Source organism: Mustela nigripes, chromosome 6 (assembly GCF_022355385.1).
Source record: "Mustela nigripes isolate SB6536 chromosome 6, MUSNIG.SB6536, whole genome shotgun sequence".
NCBI lineage: Eukaryota > Metazoa > Chordata > Mammalia > Carnivora > Mustelidae > Mustela > Mustela nigripes.
Window position 1 is genome coordinate 4790184 of NC_081562.1, and position 25428 is coordinate 4815611.

General features: G+C 54.1%; 1 protein-coding gene across 1 annotated transcript in view; it reads left to right on the top strand.

The window, feature by feature from the left end:
* SHISAL1 (shisa like 1) overlaps positions 1-25428 on the top strand; it is a 73623-nt gene that overhangs the window by 42287 nt on the left and 5908 nt on the right. The gene's annotated exons all lie outside the window — the stretch shown is intronic.

A 25428-nucleotide genomic window follows, 5' to 3' on the forward strand; every position in this document is an offset into this window, starting at 1 on the left:
CTCAGCTCTCTCTCCTGCCCCCCTCCCCCCAGCGGCCCTGCGTCTCCCCTTCCTCACCCACAGCCTGAGGTGACTTCCCTGGGGACACTTGCCACCTTGCCCCTTGGTTCATAGCTCCCTGGTTGGTGGCCTGCTCTGGCCCTTCCTGCCCCTGCCCGCAGCGGAGACCATGAGCAGCCGTCCGAGTCCGGCCAGGCTGCCTGTCCTGTTCTGTGATGTGACTGGACCCCCCAGCCCTATGTGACGCGGCTGCACACAGGTCGTTTGGGTCCCGTTGGCACGGCTGGCGTGGGCGTGAGCGTGAGCAGCACATCCGTTTGGGGCTGGAGTTGACCCCCTGGGTCCAAGAGCCACCTGTACAGGGGGTCGGCTCTGCGACCTCGGGCAAGTCATTCTACCACCTGTGCCTCAGTTTCCCCGTGAGATACCAAGGGTCACGGCCATCTTGTGAATTTCAAGGGCGGATTCTTAGGGAGAGGCTTGGCCCGCCGTCTGGCCCCATGTTGGTCATCCTCACGGTCATTTCTCAGGTGGGCAGGTAAACGTGGTGGGGGTCCTGCCCCCAGGATTGACGGGGAAATGCATGTGGCAGTCACCCGGCGCCCCGCACAGACCAGCCACGTGCCACAGGGTCATCTCCCACCTGCCCAGTGGGGTAGGGATGTTGTACCCCGTCTTCAGATGTGGGAACTGGGGGGCTCGGAGCAGGTCACTGTCCTGCCTGGGTGACCCAGCAAAGGGGAGACGGAGGCGGGGCCCCACCTCAGGGCAGCCTACAGCCATGTCCTCTCTGCCATAGGCTCGCCCATGGCAGGGGGGAGCCTCCTGTCAGAACCCGGGCCGGGGTGTAGGACTGAAGCAGCCCCCCAGTGACCGCAGGGAAAGCAACCCTGGAGGCTTCAAGGAGGAGGCGCACATCCACCCAGCCCCGCTCTGTGGCCCCAGACACAGTCCACCCAGCTCCAGCTCCAGAAATGCTGCCTCCTAGCCACCAGCCCATGGCCCCTACCAGGTTTGTCCTCGGCCTGCCCCTCCCACCTGCTGACGAATCCCATCACGGACGCTAGGCCACGCCCTCCCTCAGCCAGAACCCCAGCCCAGCCACCACAGGGAGCTCTGTGTCTGGTGCTCAGGGCACAGAGTGGGTGCACGCCTGGTGCTACTTGATTGAGCTGGAGGGTCTCCGGTCACGCCGTCCCCTCACGCCAGCCCTCAGGCCTGCTTCCTGTGCCACTGCCCACTCAGGGCTCTTGTGGCCTAAAAGGAAGAAGAGTGAGGGCCAGGGCACCGCCCAGCACCACTAAGGGCTCCTCGTCCAGCCTGCAAGCCACTACCTCGCGCCATCAGCCTGCGTCCGCCAGCAGGACCTCTGACGCGTGCTGCTGTCTTCCTGGCTGTCCCGGACCGGTGCCCTCCTGGCTGCGGCGGCAGGTCCAGGGGGACCAGCAGCAGCATGTGCGCCCACACACCTGCCTCGAATCCGAGCTCGGCCCCTCGAGCCTTGATTTTCTCACCTGTAAAATGGGGACGATCGCAGCCTGACCTCCTAGTTGCCATCGTGCCCATCAGCTGCGCACCTGGGGCCCTAGCCTGCCTCCCACTCCTCTCAAGGCCTCCGTCCCTAGCCTGGCCCCCGAGGTCCTCCCCACTCCACTGCTCTCCCCGAAGCCTCAGGCTGCTGCTCACCTCCCTCTGACCTGGCCGGGGCCAGCGGAGCTCCGGGAGACAGGGCGGCACGTATCGCAAATACGCCGCCTGCCAGGACCATTTCTGCTCCTGCAGTGGGAACCGGGCACAGTGAGGTTATCATGCCCTTTCACAGACGAACAAACCCAGGCCCAGAGAGGGGAAGTGACTTGCCAAGGCTGCACAGTAAGTCCATGGGCCACAGTAAGTCTAGAGCCAGATCTCCCCACTCCCAGGTCTCCCAGGACCCGGCAGGACTCTGAGCCAATGGCCACGGGCCGCTGCCCACGTCTGAGCCTCTTCCTGCCTCGTCCCCGCCTCAGTCCTTCTCTGTTGGCCTGGCCCCCCTCTGGCCCTTGCCAATTCACATGTCCCTGGAGAACACTCCTATTCATCCTGCAAAACCTTCCCTGAGGTCACAGGTTCTGGGCAGGCCTCGAGGCCTGAGGCCCGGTCAGGGGGGCGTGGGTTGGGGCAGTGACCGGAGAAGGCTGCCCAGTCCCCATGGCCTCTCAGTCTTTCCGAGCTCTGGGGAAGCTTCCTGACTCGGCCTGGGAAGCTGGCTGTTGGTGTTTCAAACTTCAGTGGGCATTCAGTGCCCTGGTGTCCTGTCCGATTTACCAGTTCCGGTGTGCAGGATCGCCTGGGAGGCGCTGAGGCTGGAAGTCTGGGGGCCGCCTCTTGAGGAGTAGGGAGAGAGCCATGCTGGGGGGCCTGGGGGTTCTGCACGGTGGTCTCTGAGATGCCAGGGCCCAGATTGGAGGAAGGAGCCCTGGGAGCCTGGGGCGCTATCTCAGGAGTCTGTGGGGGACCCTGACTAACCTGGCCCCCACGCAGGAGAGGAGCAGCTCCGAAAGCTGGGCCAGGGCAGGGCGGGGCTCGGGTGTGCACAGGAAGTGGCATATCATGGTGGGGGGAGGGAGGTGTTAGGCTGGACCAAATCACATCAGACTCTGACCTGCCCCGGAGGTGCCTTTAGTGGTCGAGGGGAGGCTCCGGGTCGATGGGGCAATGCAGAGGACCACCACGTTACCACAAAGTGTCCAGAGAAGCTGGGCAAGGCCATGGTGAACTGCAGGGGAAGGAGGAGTCAGGGTGGGCTTCCTGGAGGAGGAGGAGGCAAGGGGAGGCAGGTCCCAGGGAGTGAGGGGCAGTTCACTAGGTTAGAACAAAATGGAAAAGCCACTTGAGAGGAGGAAACAGCACAAATCAAGACCACGGTGACCCTGGAAATTGCAAGAGGCTTGCAGCTGTCATGTGGCCTCAGGCAGAATGAGACTCTGGGCTGCGATGTGCCGAGCCCCTCTCGGCCCACAGGCCTCCGCCTGCCAGCAAAGCCCCCACAGCAGCAGCCGCCGCTCTCACCTCCTTCCTCCCTAACCCAGAACACCCTCTGGCTCTTTACAGAACTCATTCATAGGCCCCCCACGGAGGGTCCCTGGAGTTCACCCGACCCCGGAACCTTCCTCCCGATAAAGCTCGGGCATCGCTTTCTTCCCGGCTCTGCGGCCAGATCCTTGATGTGTGGTTTCTGCAGGAGGCCACCAGCCAACAGCAAGAAATTCCAGAAAGCCGGAAGACAAAAAGGGAGACCAAGTATCTTCTTTCCTTGGCATCATATCAAATACCAAGGAGGCGTCGGTGATTGGAAGTCAGAAGACCGGGAAGTCTGCGAGTGGGTGGTTTCAAACCCTGGGGCTCTCAACTGGGCGAGGAAACCCTGGGCCTGTCCCCCAGAACCCCTGTCTTTGCCAGCTGGGGCCCTAACTTCTCCCACCCCAGCCTGTGCCCCTGGAAGGCACACTCCCACGGCCGCACCACCTGTGTCCACCATGTGCTCATGGCTTTGGGGAAAATGCAGGAAGCTGTGTGCTCAGTAGCGCTGCTCCACGATCCAGGAGGACAGGGAGGGTGGGGTGCCAGGCTCCGGACCAGAGACCTCATCTGCTGTGTGTCCTCAGACAAGTTGCTGGCCCTCTCTGCGTTGCAGCACTTCTCCAGGACAATGGTGACAGCCATGAAGGAGGGGACCTCGCCCAGAGCTGAGCACACAGTAGGGCTGCAGGGAACATTGATTCCTTTCTGAGAACCACGTTCTCAACCCTCCACCAGCAACCAGTCAGTCTGTCCTTCCTGACCCCCCGGGAGGCTTGGCCCAAGGACAAATGCTTGGGTTTGGTGCTAGGGGGCAAATTTAAAATCACAGGCAAGCCCGTGCAGAGAACCCAAATAGGGCGAGCTCCGTTCCTGGCCCAACCCCACTCGGGTGTAAGAAGGAGGGTTTCGCCTGTTTGCTTGCTGCCTCGGCGTCCCCCGCTCTCAACTCTTATTTGATGGGTCCCCATTTTGCAGATGAGGAGCGCGAAGCACAGAGAGGTTAGGTACCTGGTCTGGGGTCGCCCAGCTGGTTACTGACAGATCCAGCGTCTGAGCACAGGCAGTCTGCTCTGGCCAGCCTAGAGGGCCACTCGGCTGTCAGGGCCACATCTCCAGCCTCGTCCCCTGGGCCAGGGAGCCAGACGGAACAAGGTAGGCAGGAGGCAGCAGACAGAGCTCGAGGGCTGCAGATGCCCCAGGAAGCCTTGGGCAGGAGCTGGCTCTCTGCTGCAGGTACCAGCCAGACAGGCCCCAGGGCAGGGGGAAGGTTCAGGCGCTGGGAGGAAGACAGGGTGTGGGGTCCGATTCCCGTCCGGAGAAGAACAGGGACATGAGCCGATCTTCCCACCCCCATCCTGGGCCAGGCACTGAGCCAGGCGCCTGGACATTCAGCCTGGCTGACTCAGGGCAGACAGTGGCGATGAGCTATCAGCTGGGATAGGAGGGAGCCCAGAGGGTACACTGCCCCGATGGGGCATCAGGGAGAGCTTCCAGGAGGAGGTGACAGCTGGAATGATCTTCAAGGACGAGTAATAATTAGACCAAAAAAATAATAAGTGGGGGAACAGGGTGTTGCCAGCGGGAGGCAGAGCAGGTGCAAAGGTCTGGCTAAGTCCGGACCCTTGTGGTCTCCGCTGGGAACAGCTGCCCTGAAACAGAGATCATCTCAAGGTTCTTTTCTCTGTTGGAATAATCAGATTCTTTTTTTCTGATAATATTCAGAAAATTGATAATTTCTCTTTATTGATAATATTCCACAAGAGGCCCTAAAGGCCCCCTGAAAGTCTTCTGGGTCTCACCACCTTCTCTAGTTCTGCTCTGTCCCTGCCCCAAGGACCACGGCAGACCCAGACAGAGACCCCCAGATCAACCAGAAGGGATCAGTCAGGGTGCTTAGGACAGACTGGGCCCAGAGTCCAGAAGAAAGGACCAGACCACATCCAGGTGACCAGGGTCTGTGCTGGTAGGCTTTCTCCCTCGTGACAACGAGTAAGCTATGCTGTTGGAGAAGCGGGGCGGGGCTGAGGGGACCGGTTTGGAGGGAACACCACAGGTAACCCGGAGTTCGAATCCCCTGTCTACCCGTCTACCCTCCCGAGCGTGGGACCTGGACAGATCCTGCAACCTCTCACCCCTTCCGGGCCCCCAGAAGCTCAGGGGTCATTAGGAGAGGGTGATGAGGATCCCAGCAGCCCGAGCCCGACCCCAGGGGCCCGATGGCCAGCGCTCGCTGTTGTTCCCCTGCTCGGCTGCTTCCTCCACCGAGGAGGGTCACGGTGTCCTTCTCTTTTATGCCTGACTTTCTGTTATCAAAGTGCCCGTGCTCGCGGGTCAACACCGGGGGTGCACAGACACCAGCGCCCTCTCGGCCACCCCTGCGCCGCCCACGGTCCCCTGCAGCTCTCTCCCCACCTCCTAGCGGTCACCATCTGTACCTCAGGTTGGGTGTCTTGGGTTTTTAATTCAACATTCCGTCTCAGCGAGCTTCCCGCGTTATCAAGTCTTCCTAACACGGTTTTAATGGCTGCCTTAATTGTCCGTGGAGAAATGATGGGCCGTAAGTCGGTGACCCACTTCCCTGACTCGGGCCACCGGGGGCTTCTGACTCCCTGCCCCCTCCCCCACAGTGGGTCTCTTTCCGCCTCTTGGGGCCCTGCTCCGTCTCATGCTGGGCCCCGGGTTTCCAGATGCGGGCGTTGAGCATCCCGCCCAGGCAAGTACGGACAGTGGTGGAGCGCTGCCTCCCTCCAGCAGCGCCGGCCTCAAGGGAACGGCCCCACCTACTACAAAGATATATATATATATTTTTATGGGCAGGAAACAGAGCATTTAGATGCAATACCTGTTAGAAGCAGACAGACCTGGGCTCATCTCTAGCTCCCCCATTTTTTGATTCCTGGCGTACCTCCAGCCAGTGACATAGCCACACCCCCAACCCCTGGAAGCAGGTTGCTAGAATCAGTGCTGTCCGGCTCAGCAAGAGGAGATGCAGAAGATCATAGCAGGCAGAAACCGCTCGGCTAGTGTTCCTCCCGCCCCCCTGGCACCACGGCAGGGTGTGGCAGTCTTTCTACAATGCTGAGGACAGCAGTCAGCTGTCCCAGGGTCCACAGCTCTGTGGGTCTGAGCACTAGCTGGCCAGAGAGCAGCCAACACCCAGAAAGGGTTTCAGTGGATGAGTAGGAGTTTTCTGGAGGTGGAAATATGGACATCTAGGCAGAATGCTGCTCAAGCTAAGTCCCAGAGGATGGGAAAGGCCACTAAGAAGTGGAGAGCCCTGGGGAGGTCCAGGTCCTCGTACCTCCGTGGCTCCCAGCCCCTCACTGGTCCCTTTCACTGCTCCCTCCTCATCAACACAGCCTTAGACACCCGAGGGCCCAGGTCTCCTTCCTTGAACCCCTGCTGTCCACCCCTACCCACCCATGGGAACGCGACTGACATGCCAGCTCCAGACTTGTCCCTCTGCCCCTGACTTCCGGGTCTGTCTCCGCTGCAGTGTCCCCACTCCCCTACCTCACCCCGACTCCAGACTCAGCTATGCAAACCCTGAGTGCTCACAGGCGCCCCCTTCAGGTGTTCAGTAGACACCCAGTGTCCTCTGCCCTCCCGCCATCTCCTCAGAACACAATCCCGATTCTTTGCTGCTTCCCACATCTGGTCAGAGACACCAGGAAAATGGACCCCGAATCCACCCTCAGTACCCATCTACCAAAACCAACCATCTGGTCCACCCTCTTGCCCAGACCAAGGTGGTACCTTCTGAATCTCCTCCTGCTTCCTTTCTTTGTCCCCCACAGCAGCAGAATAATCCTTTTAATATATAAATCAAAGCCAGTGGATGGCTCCCCTCTCTCTAGAAGATAAATCCAAAATCCTTTTAGTGGCCAACATCTGATCTGATACCCTTCCCCAGTCCCTCTGTCCTCATCTCCCCCATTGGCTCCAACCACACTCGCCTCCCTGCCATTCCTGGAGCTTGCCAAGCTCACTCTCACCTCAGGGCCTTTGCACCTGCCACTCCTTCCGCCTGAAACTCTCCCTTTCCAGATTCCCGCTCCATTCCGTCCCTCCCTTCCACCAGGCACATGCCCAGATGTTACCTGATCAGAGAGGCCTTCCCTGGCTGAGATCTACAAATTAGCATAGCCCCCACCACTGCCACCCCCCTGTACCCCCTCAACCTCTCTCATCTTCTCCTGGTGCTCACCGCCTTTTGCTGTGTTGGTTTTCTTGTCTGGTGTCTATCTCCTCTGCTGTAAGGAGACCCCAAGAGAGTTGGGATGGGTCTGTCTTGTGCTCAGCCGTACCTCCAACCCCCATTAGTTAGTGCTCCATGCTAAGTGTTGAGTGAATGGTCCTAATCTGTCCAGCACCCAGCATGCAATAGGCATTCATTAAGCCTCAGATCAATGAATGAATCTCATTATTGTTGTTAATTACAGTACCTCCCACTTCCCAAGGGTCTGTTGAGCTGAGCAGCAGCCACAAGCAGCGTCATGGCATGTCCCCAACCACACAGCAGCTTGGCACCTGAGCTCCATGTATGCAGGAGGAGATGAGGCTTAGAGAGGGTTAGCAACTTGTCCTGAGCTGCCCAGCAGCAGAGTCAGGTGGAATTCACACCCAAGCCCAGCTGACTCCAAAGCCCCTATTTTTTTAGTGGAAAGCAGTGTAGTGGCACTCACCAAGCACGTGGCCTCATGCTGGACATGACCATGCTGGTCTGGTCCCGCCCTTGGGGCAAGAGCCCGAGGATCCCCTGAAGCACATTGGGCCTGGAGATCCAGGCACTGGCACACCAAACCCTCTCTGGCCGGGGCCCAGCAGCAGCTGAGAATTTGGTGTGGGTGCTGACCTGGAACTGGCCTTGTAACATCCTCCAGGAGGCATGTGGTTGGTCTGGTTTGGTCTGGAGGCAGCAGCTTCATCTTCCCTCTGGCTGTGAAGATCTGTGAAGGTCTTTCCCAGCCCTCAGAATCTCTCTGGAGCCCCGAGGAGATGCTGAGGCAGCCACGCCTCCCCGTCTGTCCACGTAGGTGTCCCTGTCCAGTACGTGGCAGCTCCCTAGTTGCCTCCTGCCTGTGGAAATTATCTAACTTCTCCTGGCCTCACTTTCCCTGTCAGTAAAATGGACACAGGTAGATTTGCCTTGTGGGATGATCGCGAGGGTTATCACGGGGCCCAAGAAGTGACAGGTGCCTCAAGGCACACTAATTGTAATTATGGTTGTGGTTATTGGAGATGAGTAGAATAGAGAAGGAAGGTCACACAGTACCCCCCTATACGACTCTGGGTATTTTGCATTTTCTGCTTTCTTATGCACGTCGGTTAATACTTTCCTAATAATGATGTTTGCATTTTGCTTTCTAATTACATTCACTTAGCATTAAATTAGCCATTACCTTGTGGTTTTACTTAATTTTTCTAAATATCATTTTAGTAGCTACCCAGTAGTAGTACACATGTACTAGCGTTACTGTGCTTTTCCCCTGTAACAAGGCCTTTGTACCGCTTACAACTGTTTTTATTACGACAAATAATGTTGCAGGGGGGCAAACATACTCCAGAAGATTAGGGGCAGCAATAAACACCTTTAAGTGTTTATGTTTTTCCCTTTTATGATGTATTTCTTCTGGATACATTTCAGGCAGGGAAATGATTGGGTTGAGGGGCATGACTGCTGTACGGCTCCTCCCCATGGGGACTGTCTCCAGCAGCAGCTTAGGAGGGTGGGGCCCCCTCATTTTTTATGTGGTTTGCATTTCTTTAATTGTTAGCCCAGACTGAACACCTTTCTTTTCGCTTGTTAATTAGCTATATTACCTCTCTTGTGGGTTGCCCATCTATGTTACTGCCCCCAAGACAGGTGGTAATTGAAGGCATTTCCATAAAGCAACTTTTGTTTTCCAAACTTGCTCCTGGGTGTTGCTCTTGTCTGTGTATCTCCTTCCCCTGTACTGTTTAATTAATACAGTTTCAATCGGCTTTAATTCAAGTTGCTTTTTGAAAAAAAAAAAAAAAAAACCTCGGAATTGCTCTAAGCAATCATATCTTTGGTTTAAGAGTTATATTTTTCCTAATACAGATTAAAGCAAATGTATAGGGCAGCTGGGTGGTGCAGTTGGTCAAGCCGCTGCCTTTGGCTCAGGTCATGATCCCCAGGTCCTGGGATAGAGTCCTGCCCTGGGCTCTCTGCTCAGTGGGGAGGCTGCTTCTCCCTCTGCCTGCCACCCCCCCTGCTTGGGCTCTCTTGATGACAAATACATGAATAAAATCTTTTAAAAAAATGTTAAAACAAATGTATAAACATAGCCCCAGATGGAACTTCCTTGCCCTGGCTCGCAAGAGTGAGTAGTTAATTTTTTAGGAATTTTGTGGGCCCGTTGTTGAATACAGCTGCTATAAAAATGAAATGATAAAAGCCGACAACTAAATAAATTATATGAAACACAAAAGTAATACACATTCGACACTTGTCACTTCCTCGTGATTTTACTACATTTCCTACCATCTACGCTCTTGAGCTTTTATATCTCTTGCGTGTGTGTAGTAAAACTTATGTGATACTGGTTATCGCTTCTTTTCCCAACTCTGACATCCCACTGCCGGTATTTACATCATGGCAAGGGGCAGCAAATGTTACAAATCAGGGCTTTTCCCTCTCGAGATCTAATCTTTAAATGTTCACCGGCATGCCACTGCACGTGGTGTTTCAAAGGCTCACGTGTTCAGCACCTCTGACCGTGTCTGTGAATCTTAGTATGGAGCAGTGTGCATGTCCTTCTTTGCTTGTGAACCTGGATCCCAGTGCTTCCAGGACCACCCCGAGGCAGGAATCCCAGGTGGTTGTAGCCGGGGCAAGAGGCAAAGGGGATTCATGCACACTTTCTAGCGGCTGCTCCTTCCTAGAGCGAAGAAAATAAGGGAGATGAGAAGGCAGGAGGGCCAGTCAGAACTTCCGTCACCCGTCTGGCTCTTGGTCCCCGGAGGGAACATCCTGCGCTGCCCCTTTGCAAACTTGCCAGCCCTGTCCGCTTCAGCGTCTCAGCACCAGAGTACACTGTGGTGAGCGTGCGGCCAGATGCCATTAGTTCACTCCTTCAACCTGTGCTGGCTGAGGGTTGGCGGTGCCTGGGCCAAGTGCGGGGACTAAAAGATAAGAGAGCCACAGCCCCTCCCGCAAGGAACCCCAACCAATGATGGGCGGAAAATCAATCCTGGCCACTTACTTTATCTGGAAAATCAATGTACTCAGTCACAGGGTGAGTATACCTTACAGAAGGTTCTGGAAAAGCCCAAAATGAACTAAACCAGGCTTGACTGTCTGCAAAGCCCTCTTCTGACTTAAGCTCCAGATAGGTTCACTGTCTCTGGGCCGAGGGGATGAGTTAGGACCACGAGTCCAGCCGACCAGATCCATACGTCCTGTGACCTTGGGCTAGTCACTGGTTCCTCCCAAGCCCCTTTGCCTGGATATGAAAATCAGGAGGACAGTGGCACTGAGGAACTGAAAATCAGGAACCTGGCACTGAGCAGAGGCGCCCCATTCCTAGCGGCACGCTGCCCCGTGACCCACGTGGTCAGACATGCCTTCTCCTTGTCCCTACTCTCGGCAACGCGGCCCCAGGGCGAACCCACGCTGCCCAACCAGCACACTGGTCTGAAATCAATTAAGATTCCCTAACCCGGTCACTGTGGCTGGCTCCTGCGTAAACAAACATGCCAGTTTGAGCGAGCAATTAACCAAGAGATGTTTCCACGGAGGCCTGGACAAATCTGGGGGATCACTGGCTGCGAGAAGAGAGCACGTTCCTTCACATCAATTAGACGGGAATTCCGTCCGATTGCCCCCAGGGCTGCGGCAGGGTAATGGAGAGGCTGCGAGATTGCCACGAGGCTGGGCCCACAGCCGTAATGTGCCCCGAACCGTTTAGTTCCGGGGCTCTTGAGGGGCCCGGCTCTGAGATCGGGCAACCCCGGGCAAGAGAAGCAGGAATTCATCTCCATCGGTGTAGACCAGGGAAGACGGGGGAACTTTCCCTTGTTCGTTCCATCCATCATTCAAACTCTGGCCTTCACTGTGAAAATATTTGCTTCCAGGAATAAATGCTTGTTGCGCAGTGAGACTCTCCCACGTGGGCATCCGGCTGCCGACAGAATGATGGAAACCAACGCTCGCCTGCTGGCCGAGAGGGCGCCGGCTCCTCATCCACGCCCTCTGGAATAGTCTTCTTGTTATTTCTGAGGCACCCTGGAGGGTTCCAGGGAGAGCTCCTTGCCCGATGGCTTGGGCCAAAGGCTCTGGGTGTGGTTCCAACCTGCCTCAAGTCCTGAGACCTGTGGTTTCAGGAATCTCCGGGTGGGGCAGCCCCCCGAGTGGCCACAGGGACCCCGTTGTCTCCTGAGATCCCCTGGGCTGGGCTGGCACCCAGCTCTGGGTTGCCCAGCTGTGTGTCCTTGGGCAAACTGCTACCCCTCTCTGAGACATTGGTGGGGAAGCCAATAATCCGTGCCTGGCAGGGCAGTCATGGGGAAGCCATCTGCGGATGCGCTGGGACCTCCAAAATCTACCCCCTTCCTGGTCTCTGTCTACTTTGCTGCAGGGAAAGGGGTCCCTGCCCAACGCCGCCTCCACCCCTTCCCCCAGTGTGAGGTTGCTGAGAGTTTATGTCATAGCTCATCAGCCAGACAAGAAAAAGGGATAGATTGTGCTAGATTGATTAGCCTGGGCTCTTCATATCCCGGAATCCACCTCCCTGGCAAGGCCGGCCAGAGTTGTCTGAGTTTCTGGAAGCCCCAGACAGCATCAGTGGGCGCTAGAGGTCTCAAAGCTAGAGAGACACGGCTACAGAGGTGCCCCAGGCCCCTGTGTGTCACAGATTTTCCATCTGCAGCCGGCTCTTCTTCCTGACTGCTGACCCTCGCCCGCACATCCCACAGACATGCCCCAGAGAGCTCACGGAAGGCAAGACCCTTCCATGGGCCCATGCACCCATGCACCCCAGGTCCCTTGGCTGCCTCTCAGCTCCCAGTCCCCTGCGGAGTGCAGCTGAGGGACACTTCTCTGAGCCTTTGACTCCCCGTTCTCGACCTTCGCTGCCCCAGAGTGTGGCAACAGGATCTCCTACGATAAATGCCTTATTCCATGCCAGCCCAGCGGCTGTGGCCCCGCCTGGGCCCTGATGCCTTCACTCACATGACCCTATGGGGTAGGTCTTCATCCCCTCCAGCGTCTAGATATGTCCCCAGCCAAGGTGTCCAAGTAGTGAAGCGCTGCTGCTTCCTTCTCCCCTGAAAATCCGTCTCAGGGGATGGAGCCTGTCGTGGTTGGCGGCATCAGCAGAGGGAGGAAAGGCAGGACACCGTGGGGCGGCTGTCTCGACGGCAGAGATCGTGCCCGTCGGTTTCAGGAAACCACGGGGCAGCCATGCACTTTAAGCGGCGAGTGACTTGGTCAGATGGGAGCTTTGACGAGAGCCCCCCGCCATGTGCGAGGTCGGCGGAAGGAGGCAGGAGTGGAGCCAAGGAGGCCGTGGGGAGGTCTTCGGTGTGCCCCTGGGAGGAGACTTTGGGGGCCGGTGAGCTGCTTTGGAAATGTTTCAGAGGTGGTGCAGACAGCGTGACGGAGGGATGGAGCCTGGGCGCAAGGAAGTAGGGCCCCCGGACGGCTGTAGGGTCTGACCCGAGGGGCAGGCGGTGTTGTCCCCAGTGAGGAAGGACCCCGCTGGAGAAGGGATGGAGCCAGGCACCCAGGCAGGGCGTGATGGGGCCGGTTGCTGGCTGCAGCCGGAGCCCTGAGCTGTGCCCCACCGGCGCCAACGCACGGGGCTTGAGTGTGCATCCTGAGGCCAGGGGCGGGTCCCAGGTGGGCAGGAAAGACAAGTGTGTGCCAGGCGGGCAGCCGGAGGCCCCAGGAGGGACGGTGGGCTTGGGACATTTTGCCCAGGAGATACGGCCTTCTCTCTGGTTCTGAGGCCAGCCAGGAAGGCCAGAGACTGGGTGTGTGTGTTGTGTGTGTGTGTATGTGTGTGTGGTTTGGCCTTAGTGTGTGTGTAGTGGGATGTCTGCGTTCTGTGTGTGTGTGCAGAAATGTGTGTGTTGTGTGCACCCTCTCATGCTTGGGTATGCCCCTGGCTCTAGCCTCGGCCCCTCCTGCCACCTCTGGCCCAACCAGAGGACAGAGAAAGGGCTGAGGGCATGGGCTGGGGTATTTGAGGCAGCCCAGGGGAGCAGTAACATAAAAACAGCCTAAGGTCAGCGGTGAGGGAACACAGAGATTGGGACAGAGCCAGGACCAGGGCGCCAGGAGCCGTGGTCAAGGGTGAAGTACAGATAGCTCTGGAGCTGGGAGGCACGTTCATTTCACAAGGATTTGCAAAATAGGGACCAAAGCCCGGGCTCCCCTCCCGTCCAGGGCTGGGTACACAGAATATGTCAGACCCTGTCTCTGCCCATGAGACCCACCTCCCAGCCTGGTCACCTCACTGGGTTCCCCACCCCATCTCCCCTGCACCGAGCTCCTACTCATCCCTCAAAACCTTGCTCAGGCTGCTCTTCTCCCTGAGGCCCCCATCCTCGCACCGAGGTCTTCCCTCCCTGCTCCACACTCTCATCACAGCCAGGCCCATGTGCTCTGTTATCACATCTGTGCCCACTGGAGTGGGGAGGCCACGGACAGTCTGGGTCCTCCTGCAGTTCCCAGTGCCTGGAGCAGAGCCCTGGGCTGGGAGTCATGGCTGCTTGTCGGTCTCTCTCTGCCGCCGGCTCGCCGTCTGACCTTGGACAGCCTCGTCCCTCCCCAGGCTTCGCTTTCCCCATGTGACGGCATGCTTCCACGGCGTCTTTCAACTTAAAACCTCTCTGACCTTCTCTCTGGCTAATGGAGACGCCGATTGGGGACCAGAATGGATGTGGAAAGCCCTTGAAAAATTCATAACAGGAAGCAAAGGGAGAGTCTTTTATTTTTGTAGAGCAGGAGGAGGTGGGGCGGTGACAGAGGCCGCGGTCGAAGAGGACAGCGTCTCCGTCTCCATCCCTTTGTGGCATTGAATGCGCAACACGGCTGTCTTGCAAAAGCCGTAGCATCAAATATTTACCAAAGTGGCATTAAAAATTAACCTTCAGGATGTAGATGTTTAAAGACCCCCTGAGCTCCCCCAAGAAACATCCAGAAGTCAGGAGGGTGAAGGGCTGGGAGGAAGGCTGCGCCCAGGGCTCGGATAATGAAGCTCCCCGAGCCAGGCACAGCTCCCCATGGGCCCCATGTCTGCGGGGCGCCGGCCTGGTCAGTCCCTCCAGGCTCCCCGCAGCCTGCCCGATAAGCCAGGTCCTTGGCACTGAGGCAGAGAACACTGGTGCATTCGTGCCTCGGAAGGAAAGTCGGGGGACAGCACCTGCAAGGCTGGCTGGGGGAGAGGGGGAATGGTAAGGAAGGGGGGGCTCCCAAGGGGGTGGCTGGGACCCTGGACTGAGCCACCGGGGATACAGTGATGGGATTTTCTGAGATGGGACCCCAGGGGTGTGTGTGGCTTTGGGTACCAGCGGCTTGGGATGTCTGAAGTTTCAGATGCTTGTGAGCCTCAGGGGGTCATGTTAGGGCCACAGACTAGCCGGATCTCAGAGCAAGGTCTAGGCTGCAGTCAGCTTGAACTTGGCCAAGGGGACTTGGCGTGAAATCCGAGGGTCTGGAGGTCGCCTGGGGGGAGGATGAAGTGTGTAGGAGCTCTTGGGGTGGAGGGAGGAACTGGGAAAGAAGTCAGTGACGGGGGAGCAGCCCATGAGGCAGGAGGAAACCAGGAGGCCTGGTGTCCAGAGGCTTAAAGGGGCGTGTCCTCAGAGGAGCAGAGTCAGCCTAAGGGATGTGGCTTGCTGGCCTCAGATGCCAGGACCAGATGCCCTGCCCTTTGCCCATTGCTCCCATGATGCGTTGTCCCTGTCCCCAGCCCCCAGAGCAATGGGTGTGCTCCTAGAAACACAGACACAACATCTTGTCTGTGGAATGTGCGGGGAGTAGCCGACACCAGAGCATCGCCCTTCCCTCCCCCGACCGTCTGGCCTTCCCATTCCCCGGGATGACAGCCATCTTCTTTCTCAGGGATAGAAAGTGAGGTTTCACATTCGAGTGTTTCAAATGACACAGTGTCCTATAAAATGCAAAGTAATTCCAGTTTGTCCACAAATAAGATCTTTGTTGGGTTAGCTTCTCATCTCTCCTGGTGACCCAGGGAGCAGGCAACAATTGGGTACCCGGGGCACTTCGGAGAGGAGGAATGCCCACTGTCCCACCTGCTATGAACCGCGTCCACGCTGAGTGCTCGGAGCTGGGACCCGCGCCCATCCATGCTCACCTCCTAGCTCTCGCCGAACGCGAGAAAGGATATGAAGCCCTGATCCAGAAGTTCAAGATGAGTCTTAGGAACGCCTGCTGTCCAGCTGTCGGCCGAGCTGGCCCCTCCTGGAGTTTCTAGGGGAGAATGTACTCTCTTGCGTCTCCAGCTCCCAGAGCACCCACGTTCCGTGGCTCGTGCCTTCAATCTTGGCTCTGCTCTGACCTGTTTCTGTCCTCACCTTGCCTTCTCTGACTCTGGCCCCCTGGACCCCTCTTTGAAGGACCCTTGTCATGACACCAGGCCCCCCTGCATAACCCAAGACGAACTGCCATTGAGGGGTCCCTAACGTACTCCCACTGGCAGACTCCTTTTCACTGTGTGAGGCCACATGCACGACTTCTAGGGACCGGGACGGGGACCTCTTTGGGGGCCTGAATTGTGAGGGATGACTCCTGGTGGCTTTATGTTGTATCTTCCCAACGCTTGTTTTACACAAACACACCTCCTCCAGGCAGCCTCCCAAGACCGCCTCTTTCATGGCTAAAATCTCTGCCCTCAGCAGCCTGCCCCATTGGCCCCCTGTAAGATGGGGACACTAGGCCTCCACCTACTGGGGTTGCCATGGGATTGCGGTGGAAGGCTGCGGGAAGCTCCTAGCCCTGCACCTGGCACAGAATCAGTGCTGCGCAAAGCTATCATCTCTCAGAGGACCATATTGTCTGCAGCTCACCTGGCAATTAGTCTGTTGGGCCTTGTGACTCCTCTGCTTTTGTCAGCTAACAGTTATTGTCACCGACTCTCTCAGCCTTCTGGAAACGTTCATTGTTATTCAAATTGCCAGGTGCTCCTTCTTATCTTCCCAGTTAGGCGGCAGACACCAGCTGGGACACTCCTCCTCCCTTCCCTCCTCCTGGGCCTGACACCGGCCGGGGGGGGGGCCCAGGTTCTGCACCTCTCCCCTCCCGGGGGGCCAGCAGTGGCCCACGGCACTGCCAGGGACCTGCCCCCAGCCCGCCAGCCCACTGCCCTGCACCAGAGTGATGGCTGTGCACAGGGGCAAGCGGCCCAGACTGCGCTAACTAGACACCTGACCCTGGACAAGTTCCATTTCCTTCGTGAGCCTCAGTCTCCCCCTCTGTGCATGAGGGAAATGATGTAGCTGCCTTGCAGGGAGAGCTGAGTGAGACCATGCATGGAAAGTGCTTGCACAGAAGAAATACCCAACACCCATCTGCCCGGACTCCTGCCCTTGTTAGAATCAGGAAGGAGCAGTGCCTGTGCCTGCTCTCAGAGCCCCAGGATCATGTCCAAATGCCTTCTCCTGGCAGGGGAAGTGCTTGGTGACTGCCGCATCTCCAGATGCACCCCTGCCAGGAGCATCTGGACGCCTACTACTACGAGCCTCTGAATGGCCTTGACTGAGGTTGTGCCCCTCCTCCTGCATACCTTCCTCCTCTTCCTGACCTGCTCAGGTGCTGGGTCCCCGAGAGGTTTCCCTGAGGTTCCCCCCTTCTGCCTCTGTCCAGTGCTGCCACCAGGGCCCCCAGGACCTCACCCCTGATGCCACGTGGACCTCCCACTCTTGTTTGGGGGCCCCTGTGTGGCTCTCCCACCAGCTCCGAGCCCTCAAGGGGAGAGCCCACACCTGACTCAGGTCTGTGCCCACAGCACCCAATGCAAGCCTGGCAGAAGATGCCACCAATGAGGGCTTCCAGAAGGACCTGGTGGAGGCATTGGCCTGGGTACTGAGTGAGGGGAACAGCGGCCACTTGTCCCCAGGTTCTGCCGGGCTTTGGCAATGAGGGGCCAGTCCTCCTGCAAAGTGCCCAGAAGGACCGACAGCCCCAGGGACAGGGACATGTGCTCCCTGCACTGCTTGCATGGTCGAGGCATGGTAGCCACAAAAGCAGAACTGACCTTGACCTTTGCTGAAGTTTTGCTCTGAGGTATGGTATCCCCTAGGGCAGGCGCTGATGGGCCAAGCCCGAGAGCCAGCCAGGCAGGGAATGTCCACAGCAGTGAAAGTCACTCTTGGCCAGTGAGGAGGATGGTCCCACAGGCCTGGAGCAGCATCAGGTGGGTTCTGAGGCCCAGAGAGGTGAAGTGACTTGCCCACGGTCACACAGTTGGCAAGGGGTAGAGCAGAGACTCAAACCCAGGCCTGCCCCAAGATCAATGGCCGTTACCGCCCCCCAGCCCCTCAATGGGAGGAGATGCCAGAGCCACGTGGTCCTGACTGTCACAGAGTCACGCTGTGTGGAAGGGATGCTCTGTGAGCAGGATCTTGAAGGATGAGTAGGAGTTTGCCAACTGGAGAAAGGGGAGGTGCTCCCAGCATGTGGGCACACTGGGACATTCTGGGGAGTCCTTTGAAGTGGAGACCATATGGAAAGAGGCTCTAGGTGCCCAGCTAAGGCATCAAAATTTTCCCTTTGAAGAAACCATGACCGATTTTTTTAACATTATTGATTTTAAAGTATTTCATTCTATATAAAAGAATATATGTAAAATTCATATATGAGGCATAAAAAAGAGTAAAGTCAATACCACGTTCCCACTGTGAAACAGAGCAATATCGAGAAGCCCTCAGCATACCCCGCCCCACCTACACACACAAACACACACTCACGCACACACACATGGTTCCACCAGCCTGAATTTCGTGCCTGCCATCCCCACATATCTCCCTCTAGGCAGTGACTGGAGCAGATTTTGCTCTCCAGAGAAAGGACTCTGGGGAAATAATAGAGGCTGGCCTGGCCGTGGGGCCCAGAATCAGGGACAACCTCATGGAGGCTTTGGCCAAGGTCAGGAGTGAGGCAGCCTCCCCTCAGAGAAAGGAGAGCCTCATTTCCATATCAGCCTGGAGGAGCAAAGACGGAGGAGGAGGGACATTGCTGCTGGCGCCGTGTCTCAGAAGGGCCACTAGAGGCAGAGAGGACCAGGCTGAGGACAATGGGTTGTGAAGTAGTGAGCTCCCTGTCCCTGGGGGAAGTCAAGCAATGTCTAGACCACTACCTGGACTTCCTCAGCAAGCTTCCTGTGACTTTCCTCTTCCTTTGGCCCCTGGGACTTCCTCTGTCTCAGCCTTTTCCTTCCTGATGTCACCATCTGCCCCTCCAGGTGGGGTTCCCAAGGCCAGAGTCTGAATCATCTGTTCCATGCTTCCCCCTCTGAGGTCCTGCAGCTGAGATGGAGCAGAAAACATAGCATCAGATAAGACCTGCTCACATGGAACAGTTGGGGTGGGGGGAAGACAGTTCTCAAATGAAGGAAACCGCACATCAGTCCTTGAAGAGCATGGCGGTGAGCAGTAAGCAGGGCCTTGGGGGCGCAGGGGGGTCAGGAAGTCCTCCCTGGAGAGCCGTCTGCACCAAGGCCTGAGGTTGCTGAGAAAATGAGCTCTGCCCAGATGTCTAGGCAGAGGAAACAGCAAGTGCAAAGGCCCTGAGGCAGGAGCACCCAGGAATGTTGGAGGAGCCACAAAGAGATCCATGTGGCTGGAGAGGATGACAAAAGGGCATGAATAGGAGGCTGCATTAGAAAAGTATAAGGAGACAGCAAAGAGAGTCTCCCGAGCTTTGGTAATAAGACACCATTAGAGAGTTTGAAGCAGAAAAGATTAGAGAGAGAGAGAGAGAGAGAGAGAAAATATATCAAAAGCACAGGAAACTATGGCTTCTGTGTTGAGAATACACTGTAGGGAGGTGAGGGCAGAGAAATCAGCTAAGACTATTGAAATCCTTGAGGACTGTGGCTTGGACCATGGCAGCGACAGTGGAAGTGGTGAGATTCTCCGTGTATTTTGAATTGATGAGACTGGTTGATGGGCTGGACCTGGGCATGAGAAGAAAGGAGTCAAGGACGGCTCCCATTCTTTGGACCTGAGCTGCTGGGAGATCGGAGCAGCTGTCAGCGGAGTGGGGGACTGAGAAGTCCAGAAAGACACCTGCTAGGCATGGGCGGGGCATATCCAGGAGGTGGTTGGATGTCCGAGACTACAGTTCAGGAAAGAGTCCTCCACACATAGACGGGATGAAAGTCACAAACCCCAATGACACCTGGGACAGAGACCGGCGAATGGGAGGCATGTGAGCATGATGAGCTAGAGTCAGCTGACAGACTGCCCTCCCGGACCGCTGCTTGGGCCTTTCTGATATCTGCGTCCTTCACAAATGGCGAGCCATTGCTTTGAACCCAGTGCCCTACGGATGGGCATTTCATTGATCCTGAACTCCGCTGTTGGGGCTATTGGGTATGCACGAGTTGGTGCATACTTCGCCCTTGTGCACATGTTTGGAGGATAACTTTTAAGTGGAATTGCTGGGACACGGGGCACGTGCATCTGTAATCTTTGCGGCACATCAGCTGCTTTCCAGAAATGACCTTGGTGTTCCTCCTGCCAGCGGTGAAGCAGAGGCTGTCCGCCCTGCCCCCCCCCCCCCCCATAATCCAGCAGACACAGGGAGGGCTCAACCTTCTTGATCTTTGCCAGTGTGACGAGTCAAGGATGTGGCAGTGTCCTGTCATTTGTGCTCCAGTACGCTGTCTCATTATGGCTTTAATTTGCATTGCTCTTATTTTAGACTTTGGATTTGCGATCTGACAGTTTTTCTTCTTGGCAATTGGTCTGTTTAGATTCTCTCCTCCTGGATCCTTTGGGTAATTTCTGTTTTGTTGGAAATTCACTCATTTTGTCGAGGTTTTCTGGTTTCGTTGGACAGAGTCGAGTGGGTAGGCTCCCTCACGGTTCTCTCGATATTTGTCTGGTCGCCTCATTTTACCGAGCACCTGCTCCACGTCCAGCATCATTATTGGCCCTGGGGACATGATTGTGCAGCAAAACCAATGAGAAGCACTACTTTGATGTACAGATATTTTTTTCAAAAGTAGTTATGTAGAATCCGCGGACTGTTAGAATGTAGTAAGTGCTAGAGAAGAACAGTCTGAGAGCAGAGAAGGAGTCTGAGAAAGAGCGCAACTTGGTCGGGTAGTCACAGAGGGACTCGGGCACAGGGGCCTTGAGGGCCGTGAGGGAAGAATCCTGTGTTTGTCTGGGAGAAGAGATGGGAGCAGGGGCTATGTTAGTCACAGAACCAATGGGCAGATGTAGAAGTAGATACTGATACACTGTAGATACCGATATAGACACACTATAGATGTAGACCGGAGGTAGATATTGACACAGACTTGCTATAGACATAGATACATTGTAGTTATAGATAGAAACACGCATAGATATAGCTACATCGTCGTTATAGATAGAGACATACATAGATAGAGAGATGCGTAGATACAGACCTGCTATAGAAATAGATAGCCTGAAGATATAGACATGCGGTAGACAAAGATAGACACACCTTAGATATAGATACACTGTAGATATATAGAAAGGCTGTAGATATAGCTACAGACATGCTCTCGATATAGATACACCATAGATATTGACATGCTATAAATGGAGGCATGCTGTAGATACTGTCAAAATAGACACCTGTCCATATAGATACGCCATATAACTATTGACACCCTGTAGATATAGGCATAAATGTATAAAGAGATTTACTACAAGGAATTGGCTCGTGCCATCTTGGAGGCTGAGCAGTCCCACAATCTGTAGCTGGCAGGCTGGAGACCCAGGAGAGCTGCTGGTGTGAGCGCCAGTATGGGTCCAAGTCTGAAGGCAGGAGACGACCGACGTCCCAGTCGGAAGACAGCCAGGCGAAGAAGGAATTCTCCCCTAGTCAGTCAGTGCCTTCTCTTCGGGCTGTCAGTGGACTGGGAAGGGCTGTCGGCGCACACAGTCAGCTGACTCAGATGTGAGTCTCTCCCAGAAACACTTTCCCGAACACACCCAGAATCATATTTGGCCCCACCTATGGGCCCAGTCAAGCTGACCCGTAAAAGGATCCATCAGGGATGGAGTGGAGTGAATAAAAGAGAAGACAGAGACTTGATCAGAGAAGATGGAAAGGAAGGTTTCGGTTTCCACTCTGGTGGGACGAAGGCCATTGAGAGTTTTGAGCTGAGCAGTGACATGATCGCACTCAGGTTTTCACAGGATCCCTCTGGCTGCCAAGGAAGTCACAGCAGGAACCCAGTGGGCTGGACCTGTGATGGGAAAAGGGGGTGCAGGAAGCAGCTAACGGATTAGAGTGGACTTTGAGAGGAAGGGGGGGGCCAGAGATAGCCCTGGGGTTCCGGTGCGAGCAACTGGAAGGAGAGCATTTTATTTAATGAGGTCAGGACAACCGTGGGAAAGTTGACTAGATCTGGATTTTAGCTCTGAAAACGTTAAGTTTGAGATGTGTGGCTAATCTCCAGTTGTTGATATCAAGTGGACATTATGGAGACAATTCGAGAGCTTGAGGCCAGAGAGCCATCAGTGTATTGAGTGTTGGAGTCCCTTCAAGGAGACGAGCTCCTTAGGAGTGATCGGAGATGGGGAGGAGAGGAGACGGGAAGGTGGGGAGGGACCCAGGGAGGAATCTGAGAAGGTTCCAGAGAAGCAAGAGGAGAAGCAGGAGAGGGTCCAGAGTGTTCCAGAGGCAGGAGTGATCCCTTGAGTCAACGCTGCCCAGGGGGCAAGTAAGAAAAGGTCTGAGAACTGACCACTGGATTTAGCAACGCAGAAGCCTTTGGTGACCTTGACCAGGACAAATTCTGCAGAATACCTGGGGCAAAAGCCTGTTCCTCCCTCCTTCCGCCTCTAGATTACCAACAGCTAACATTTCAGTGTTTTTCAAAGAACCAGAAATTCAGTTTATTTATTCCTTCCTTGCTTTGTTTTCAACTTCATTTCAGTTTTAATTTCTCAGTTACTGTCCTAGGCCTTCCTTAAGCTTATTTGGCCTTTTCTAACTTTTTGATTTGGATCATTAATTCAGGTTCTGTTTATTAATATCAATATTTAAAGCTATAAATTTTCCCCTGAGCATTGCCTGAGCATCCCAGAAGTTCTGAGATATGGTATTTTTTATTTTTATTATCTCTATATTCCAAAATTTTAATTTCTTGGCCCTCTCTTTGACACACAAGTTCTTTTAGAGTTTTTAAACTTCTTGTGTAGCTTTCATTCTGTTTTGTGGTTTTCATTATAAATATTTTCAGATTCTCGTGTATTAGGATCAGAGAATGGTATCTGATTTTTCAGTTTTGGAATGTATTTTCTTTGAGGCGTGATAGTCACTTTCAGTGTGTCCTTTTTCAAGTCCTTTTGAATAGACGGTAGATTCTGTTTAATGCCTACACACATGCACAACATGTGCACACACGTGTACACGTACATGCACACAGGCATACACACATGCAAACACACACACGCACACTATCTTACTAATTAGGTATTTGGCCCCCATCTTTTTATTTATGTTTTTGTCAACTTAATCTGTAATGGACGGAGAGGTTAGTTAAAATGCACGCATACTAGGACACTCTCTTTTTCTTCCCACATTTCCAGCTGTTCTTGCTCTGCAACGCAAAGGCTATGTTCTTTGGTGCATAGACGTTCATTACTTTGAGACCCTCGTGGTGACTTTCATCCTGATCCCTGCATGGTACCCTTCTTTTCCACATTCAGTATTTCTTGCCCTGACTTCAGCTTTATCTAATATTCAGATCAAGACCCCTGGTTTCTCTTGGTTTGCATTTGTTTGTTTGTTATGTTTCTGCCCCCCCTTTTTTTTAATTGTGACATTAAGTACACTGATGTTGTTGAAAAACCATGGCTTTTTCATTATCCGTCCACCGTTTTATGGGAAACCTGTGTGACTCATTGTACCCTCAGTAGATCTCATTTGTAATCTGGTCTGAGCATCTTTTTTCTTTTTTTTTTTTTTTTAAAGCCAGTGTGTGTGGTTCATTAACATTTACTGACATGGCAGATACATTTGGTGTTACTTTTGTCATGGTTTGTGATATGCTTTTTGCTTTTATAGCTTTTGTGGGGGTTGTCAATTTCCACCATATGGTCTCTGTTTTCTTTGTTTTATTTTTTGTGTATGTGTCTTCTGACAATTTGCAAAGCTGTGTTTTTGATCCTGTGGTTATCTTTATAATTCCACTGTGATATGATACCCTTAATTCTCTATTTCTTTAGACAGTGTTTATTTTCTCCTTACATATGAGGAATGTCCAAATTAGAATATTTCTATTTTCCTTCCCCTTCTCTCACTTCCACCAAATGACTTTTGTTGATTATATTTTATGATTTTCTTCCCTGTTTACTCTTGTACCTCTAATTTTACTTAAACCTTTTTTTTTCAAGATTTTATTTATTTATTTGACAGACAAAGATCACAAGTAGGCAGAGAGGCAGGCAGAGAGAGAGAGAGAGGAGGAGGAAGCAGGCTCCCTGCTGAGCAGAGAGCCCGATGCGGGACTCGATCCCAGGACCCTGAGATCATGACCCGAGCCGAAGGCAGCGGCTTAACCCACTGAGCCACCCAGGCGCCCTTACTTAAACCTTTGAACGATTCTTGAGATGCCTAAATGTAAGTGATGAAGACAGAGTTTACATAAATTGCCTCCCATTTCTCACCTCTTTACCCCAGTTCTCCGTTTTCTCTTTCATTCTTGCCTATAATAGTCCTAATCCGTGGATCTGTTTCGGACAGTTCTACAGTTCAGTTGATTCTCACTGTTGGTACCATTGCCAGACTCACCCCATTTGGCCTTGGTTATCCCAAGTGTGTCCTCTAGTAATTTATGTAAGAAGGACTCCCAGAAACTGTATTCCAAAAATAGGTTCAAAAAGTGTTTCTGTGGATGTTAAACTTGAAAGATGGTCCATCTGGGTTTTAGATTCTTGGTTCATTCATTCATTCAACAAATATTCATGAAACTATGTTCCAGAACCTGCCTATGTTACTGTTCCAAACCCTGGCAATACAGATGTGAACACGACACACCGACACGGTGGCCCTCTTGTAGCTTACTTTCTGGGTGGGGGAAACAAACAATAAATTAGAACAGTCAGTGAAATCTGTGGTGTGCTGAATAAGTTGGATGCTATGGAGGAAGATAAAGCAGTTAGTGGGGGATCCCTGGACCTGGCTTTGTCATGGAAGCCGCGGAGAAGGCTCTATGGCATCCCAACCCTGACCCCATCACATGTTTCTGCTGATGGAGAGCAGGGAGACTGGCTCTGCTTCTTGGGCTCTCAGCTACTCTGGAAAGAAGGGCTGTGCGGGCTTTGTCAGAGCCACTCCCTCAACTCTCCCGTGCCCCCACCTCCTCCCAACATCCACTGGAGCTTGGTTGAAGATGGTTTATTGGTTAAGAGCTATAATCAGAAGTCCAGCTGCACTGATATGGAGGGGAGCATCGGGGCCCCCACCAGAACCAGGCGTCTTCCTGCTTTCCACTTTACCTGCATTAGTGAGTGTCCCTCCTTCTTGTACTCTTATCTGGATTCATGTCCCTTTCCCTGAGGACTTCCACTTACACAGGACAGGTCATGGGACCACCCATCTGCAAGGATGCCTAGAAAGATAAGTGTTTGTGACTGGACAGTTGCCGTGATAATTGGATAGGAGACGGGGAATTCATAGCACCATCTTGACTCTGCCAGTCAAAGCTGTACATGCCCCATGGGCCAGTGTTTACCCTCCTGACCCTGCCCATTGGTCTCCTGGTCCATTCCTGTGCCAGGAGCATCCTGGTTTCTTCTCCATGGCTTTGTAGGATACAGTCACATCCAGTGATGTGATTCCAAGATTTGTAATGGTTTTTATTATAATTATGAATGGTGTCTGTATCTGCTCTTAATATTTTTGAGAGTTTTTAAAAAAGATTTTATTTATCTGAGACAGAGAGAGTGGGCACCAGCACTGTGAGATCATGACCTGAACTGAAGTTTGATGCTTAACCAACTGAGCCACCCAGGTGCCCCAATATTTTCTAGTTTTTAATACCAAGGGTGACCATATAGTTTATCATCCAAATCAAAACACTTATTGGCATGAAAGAGGAACAACATTAAAAATTATATCAGAACAACAGGTGTTAACTGGGATGACCCAAGCTAAGACACATA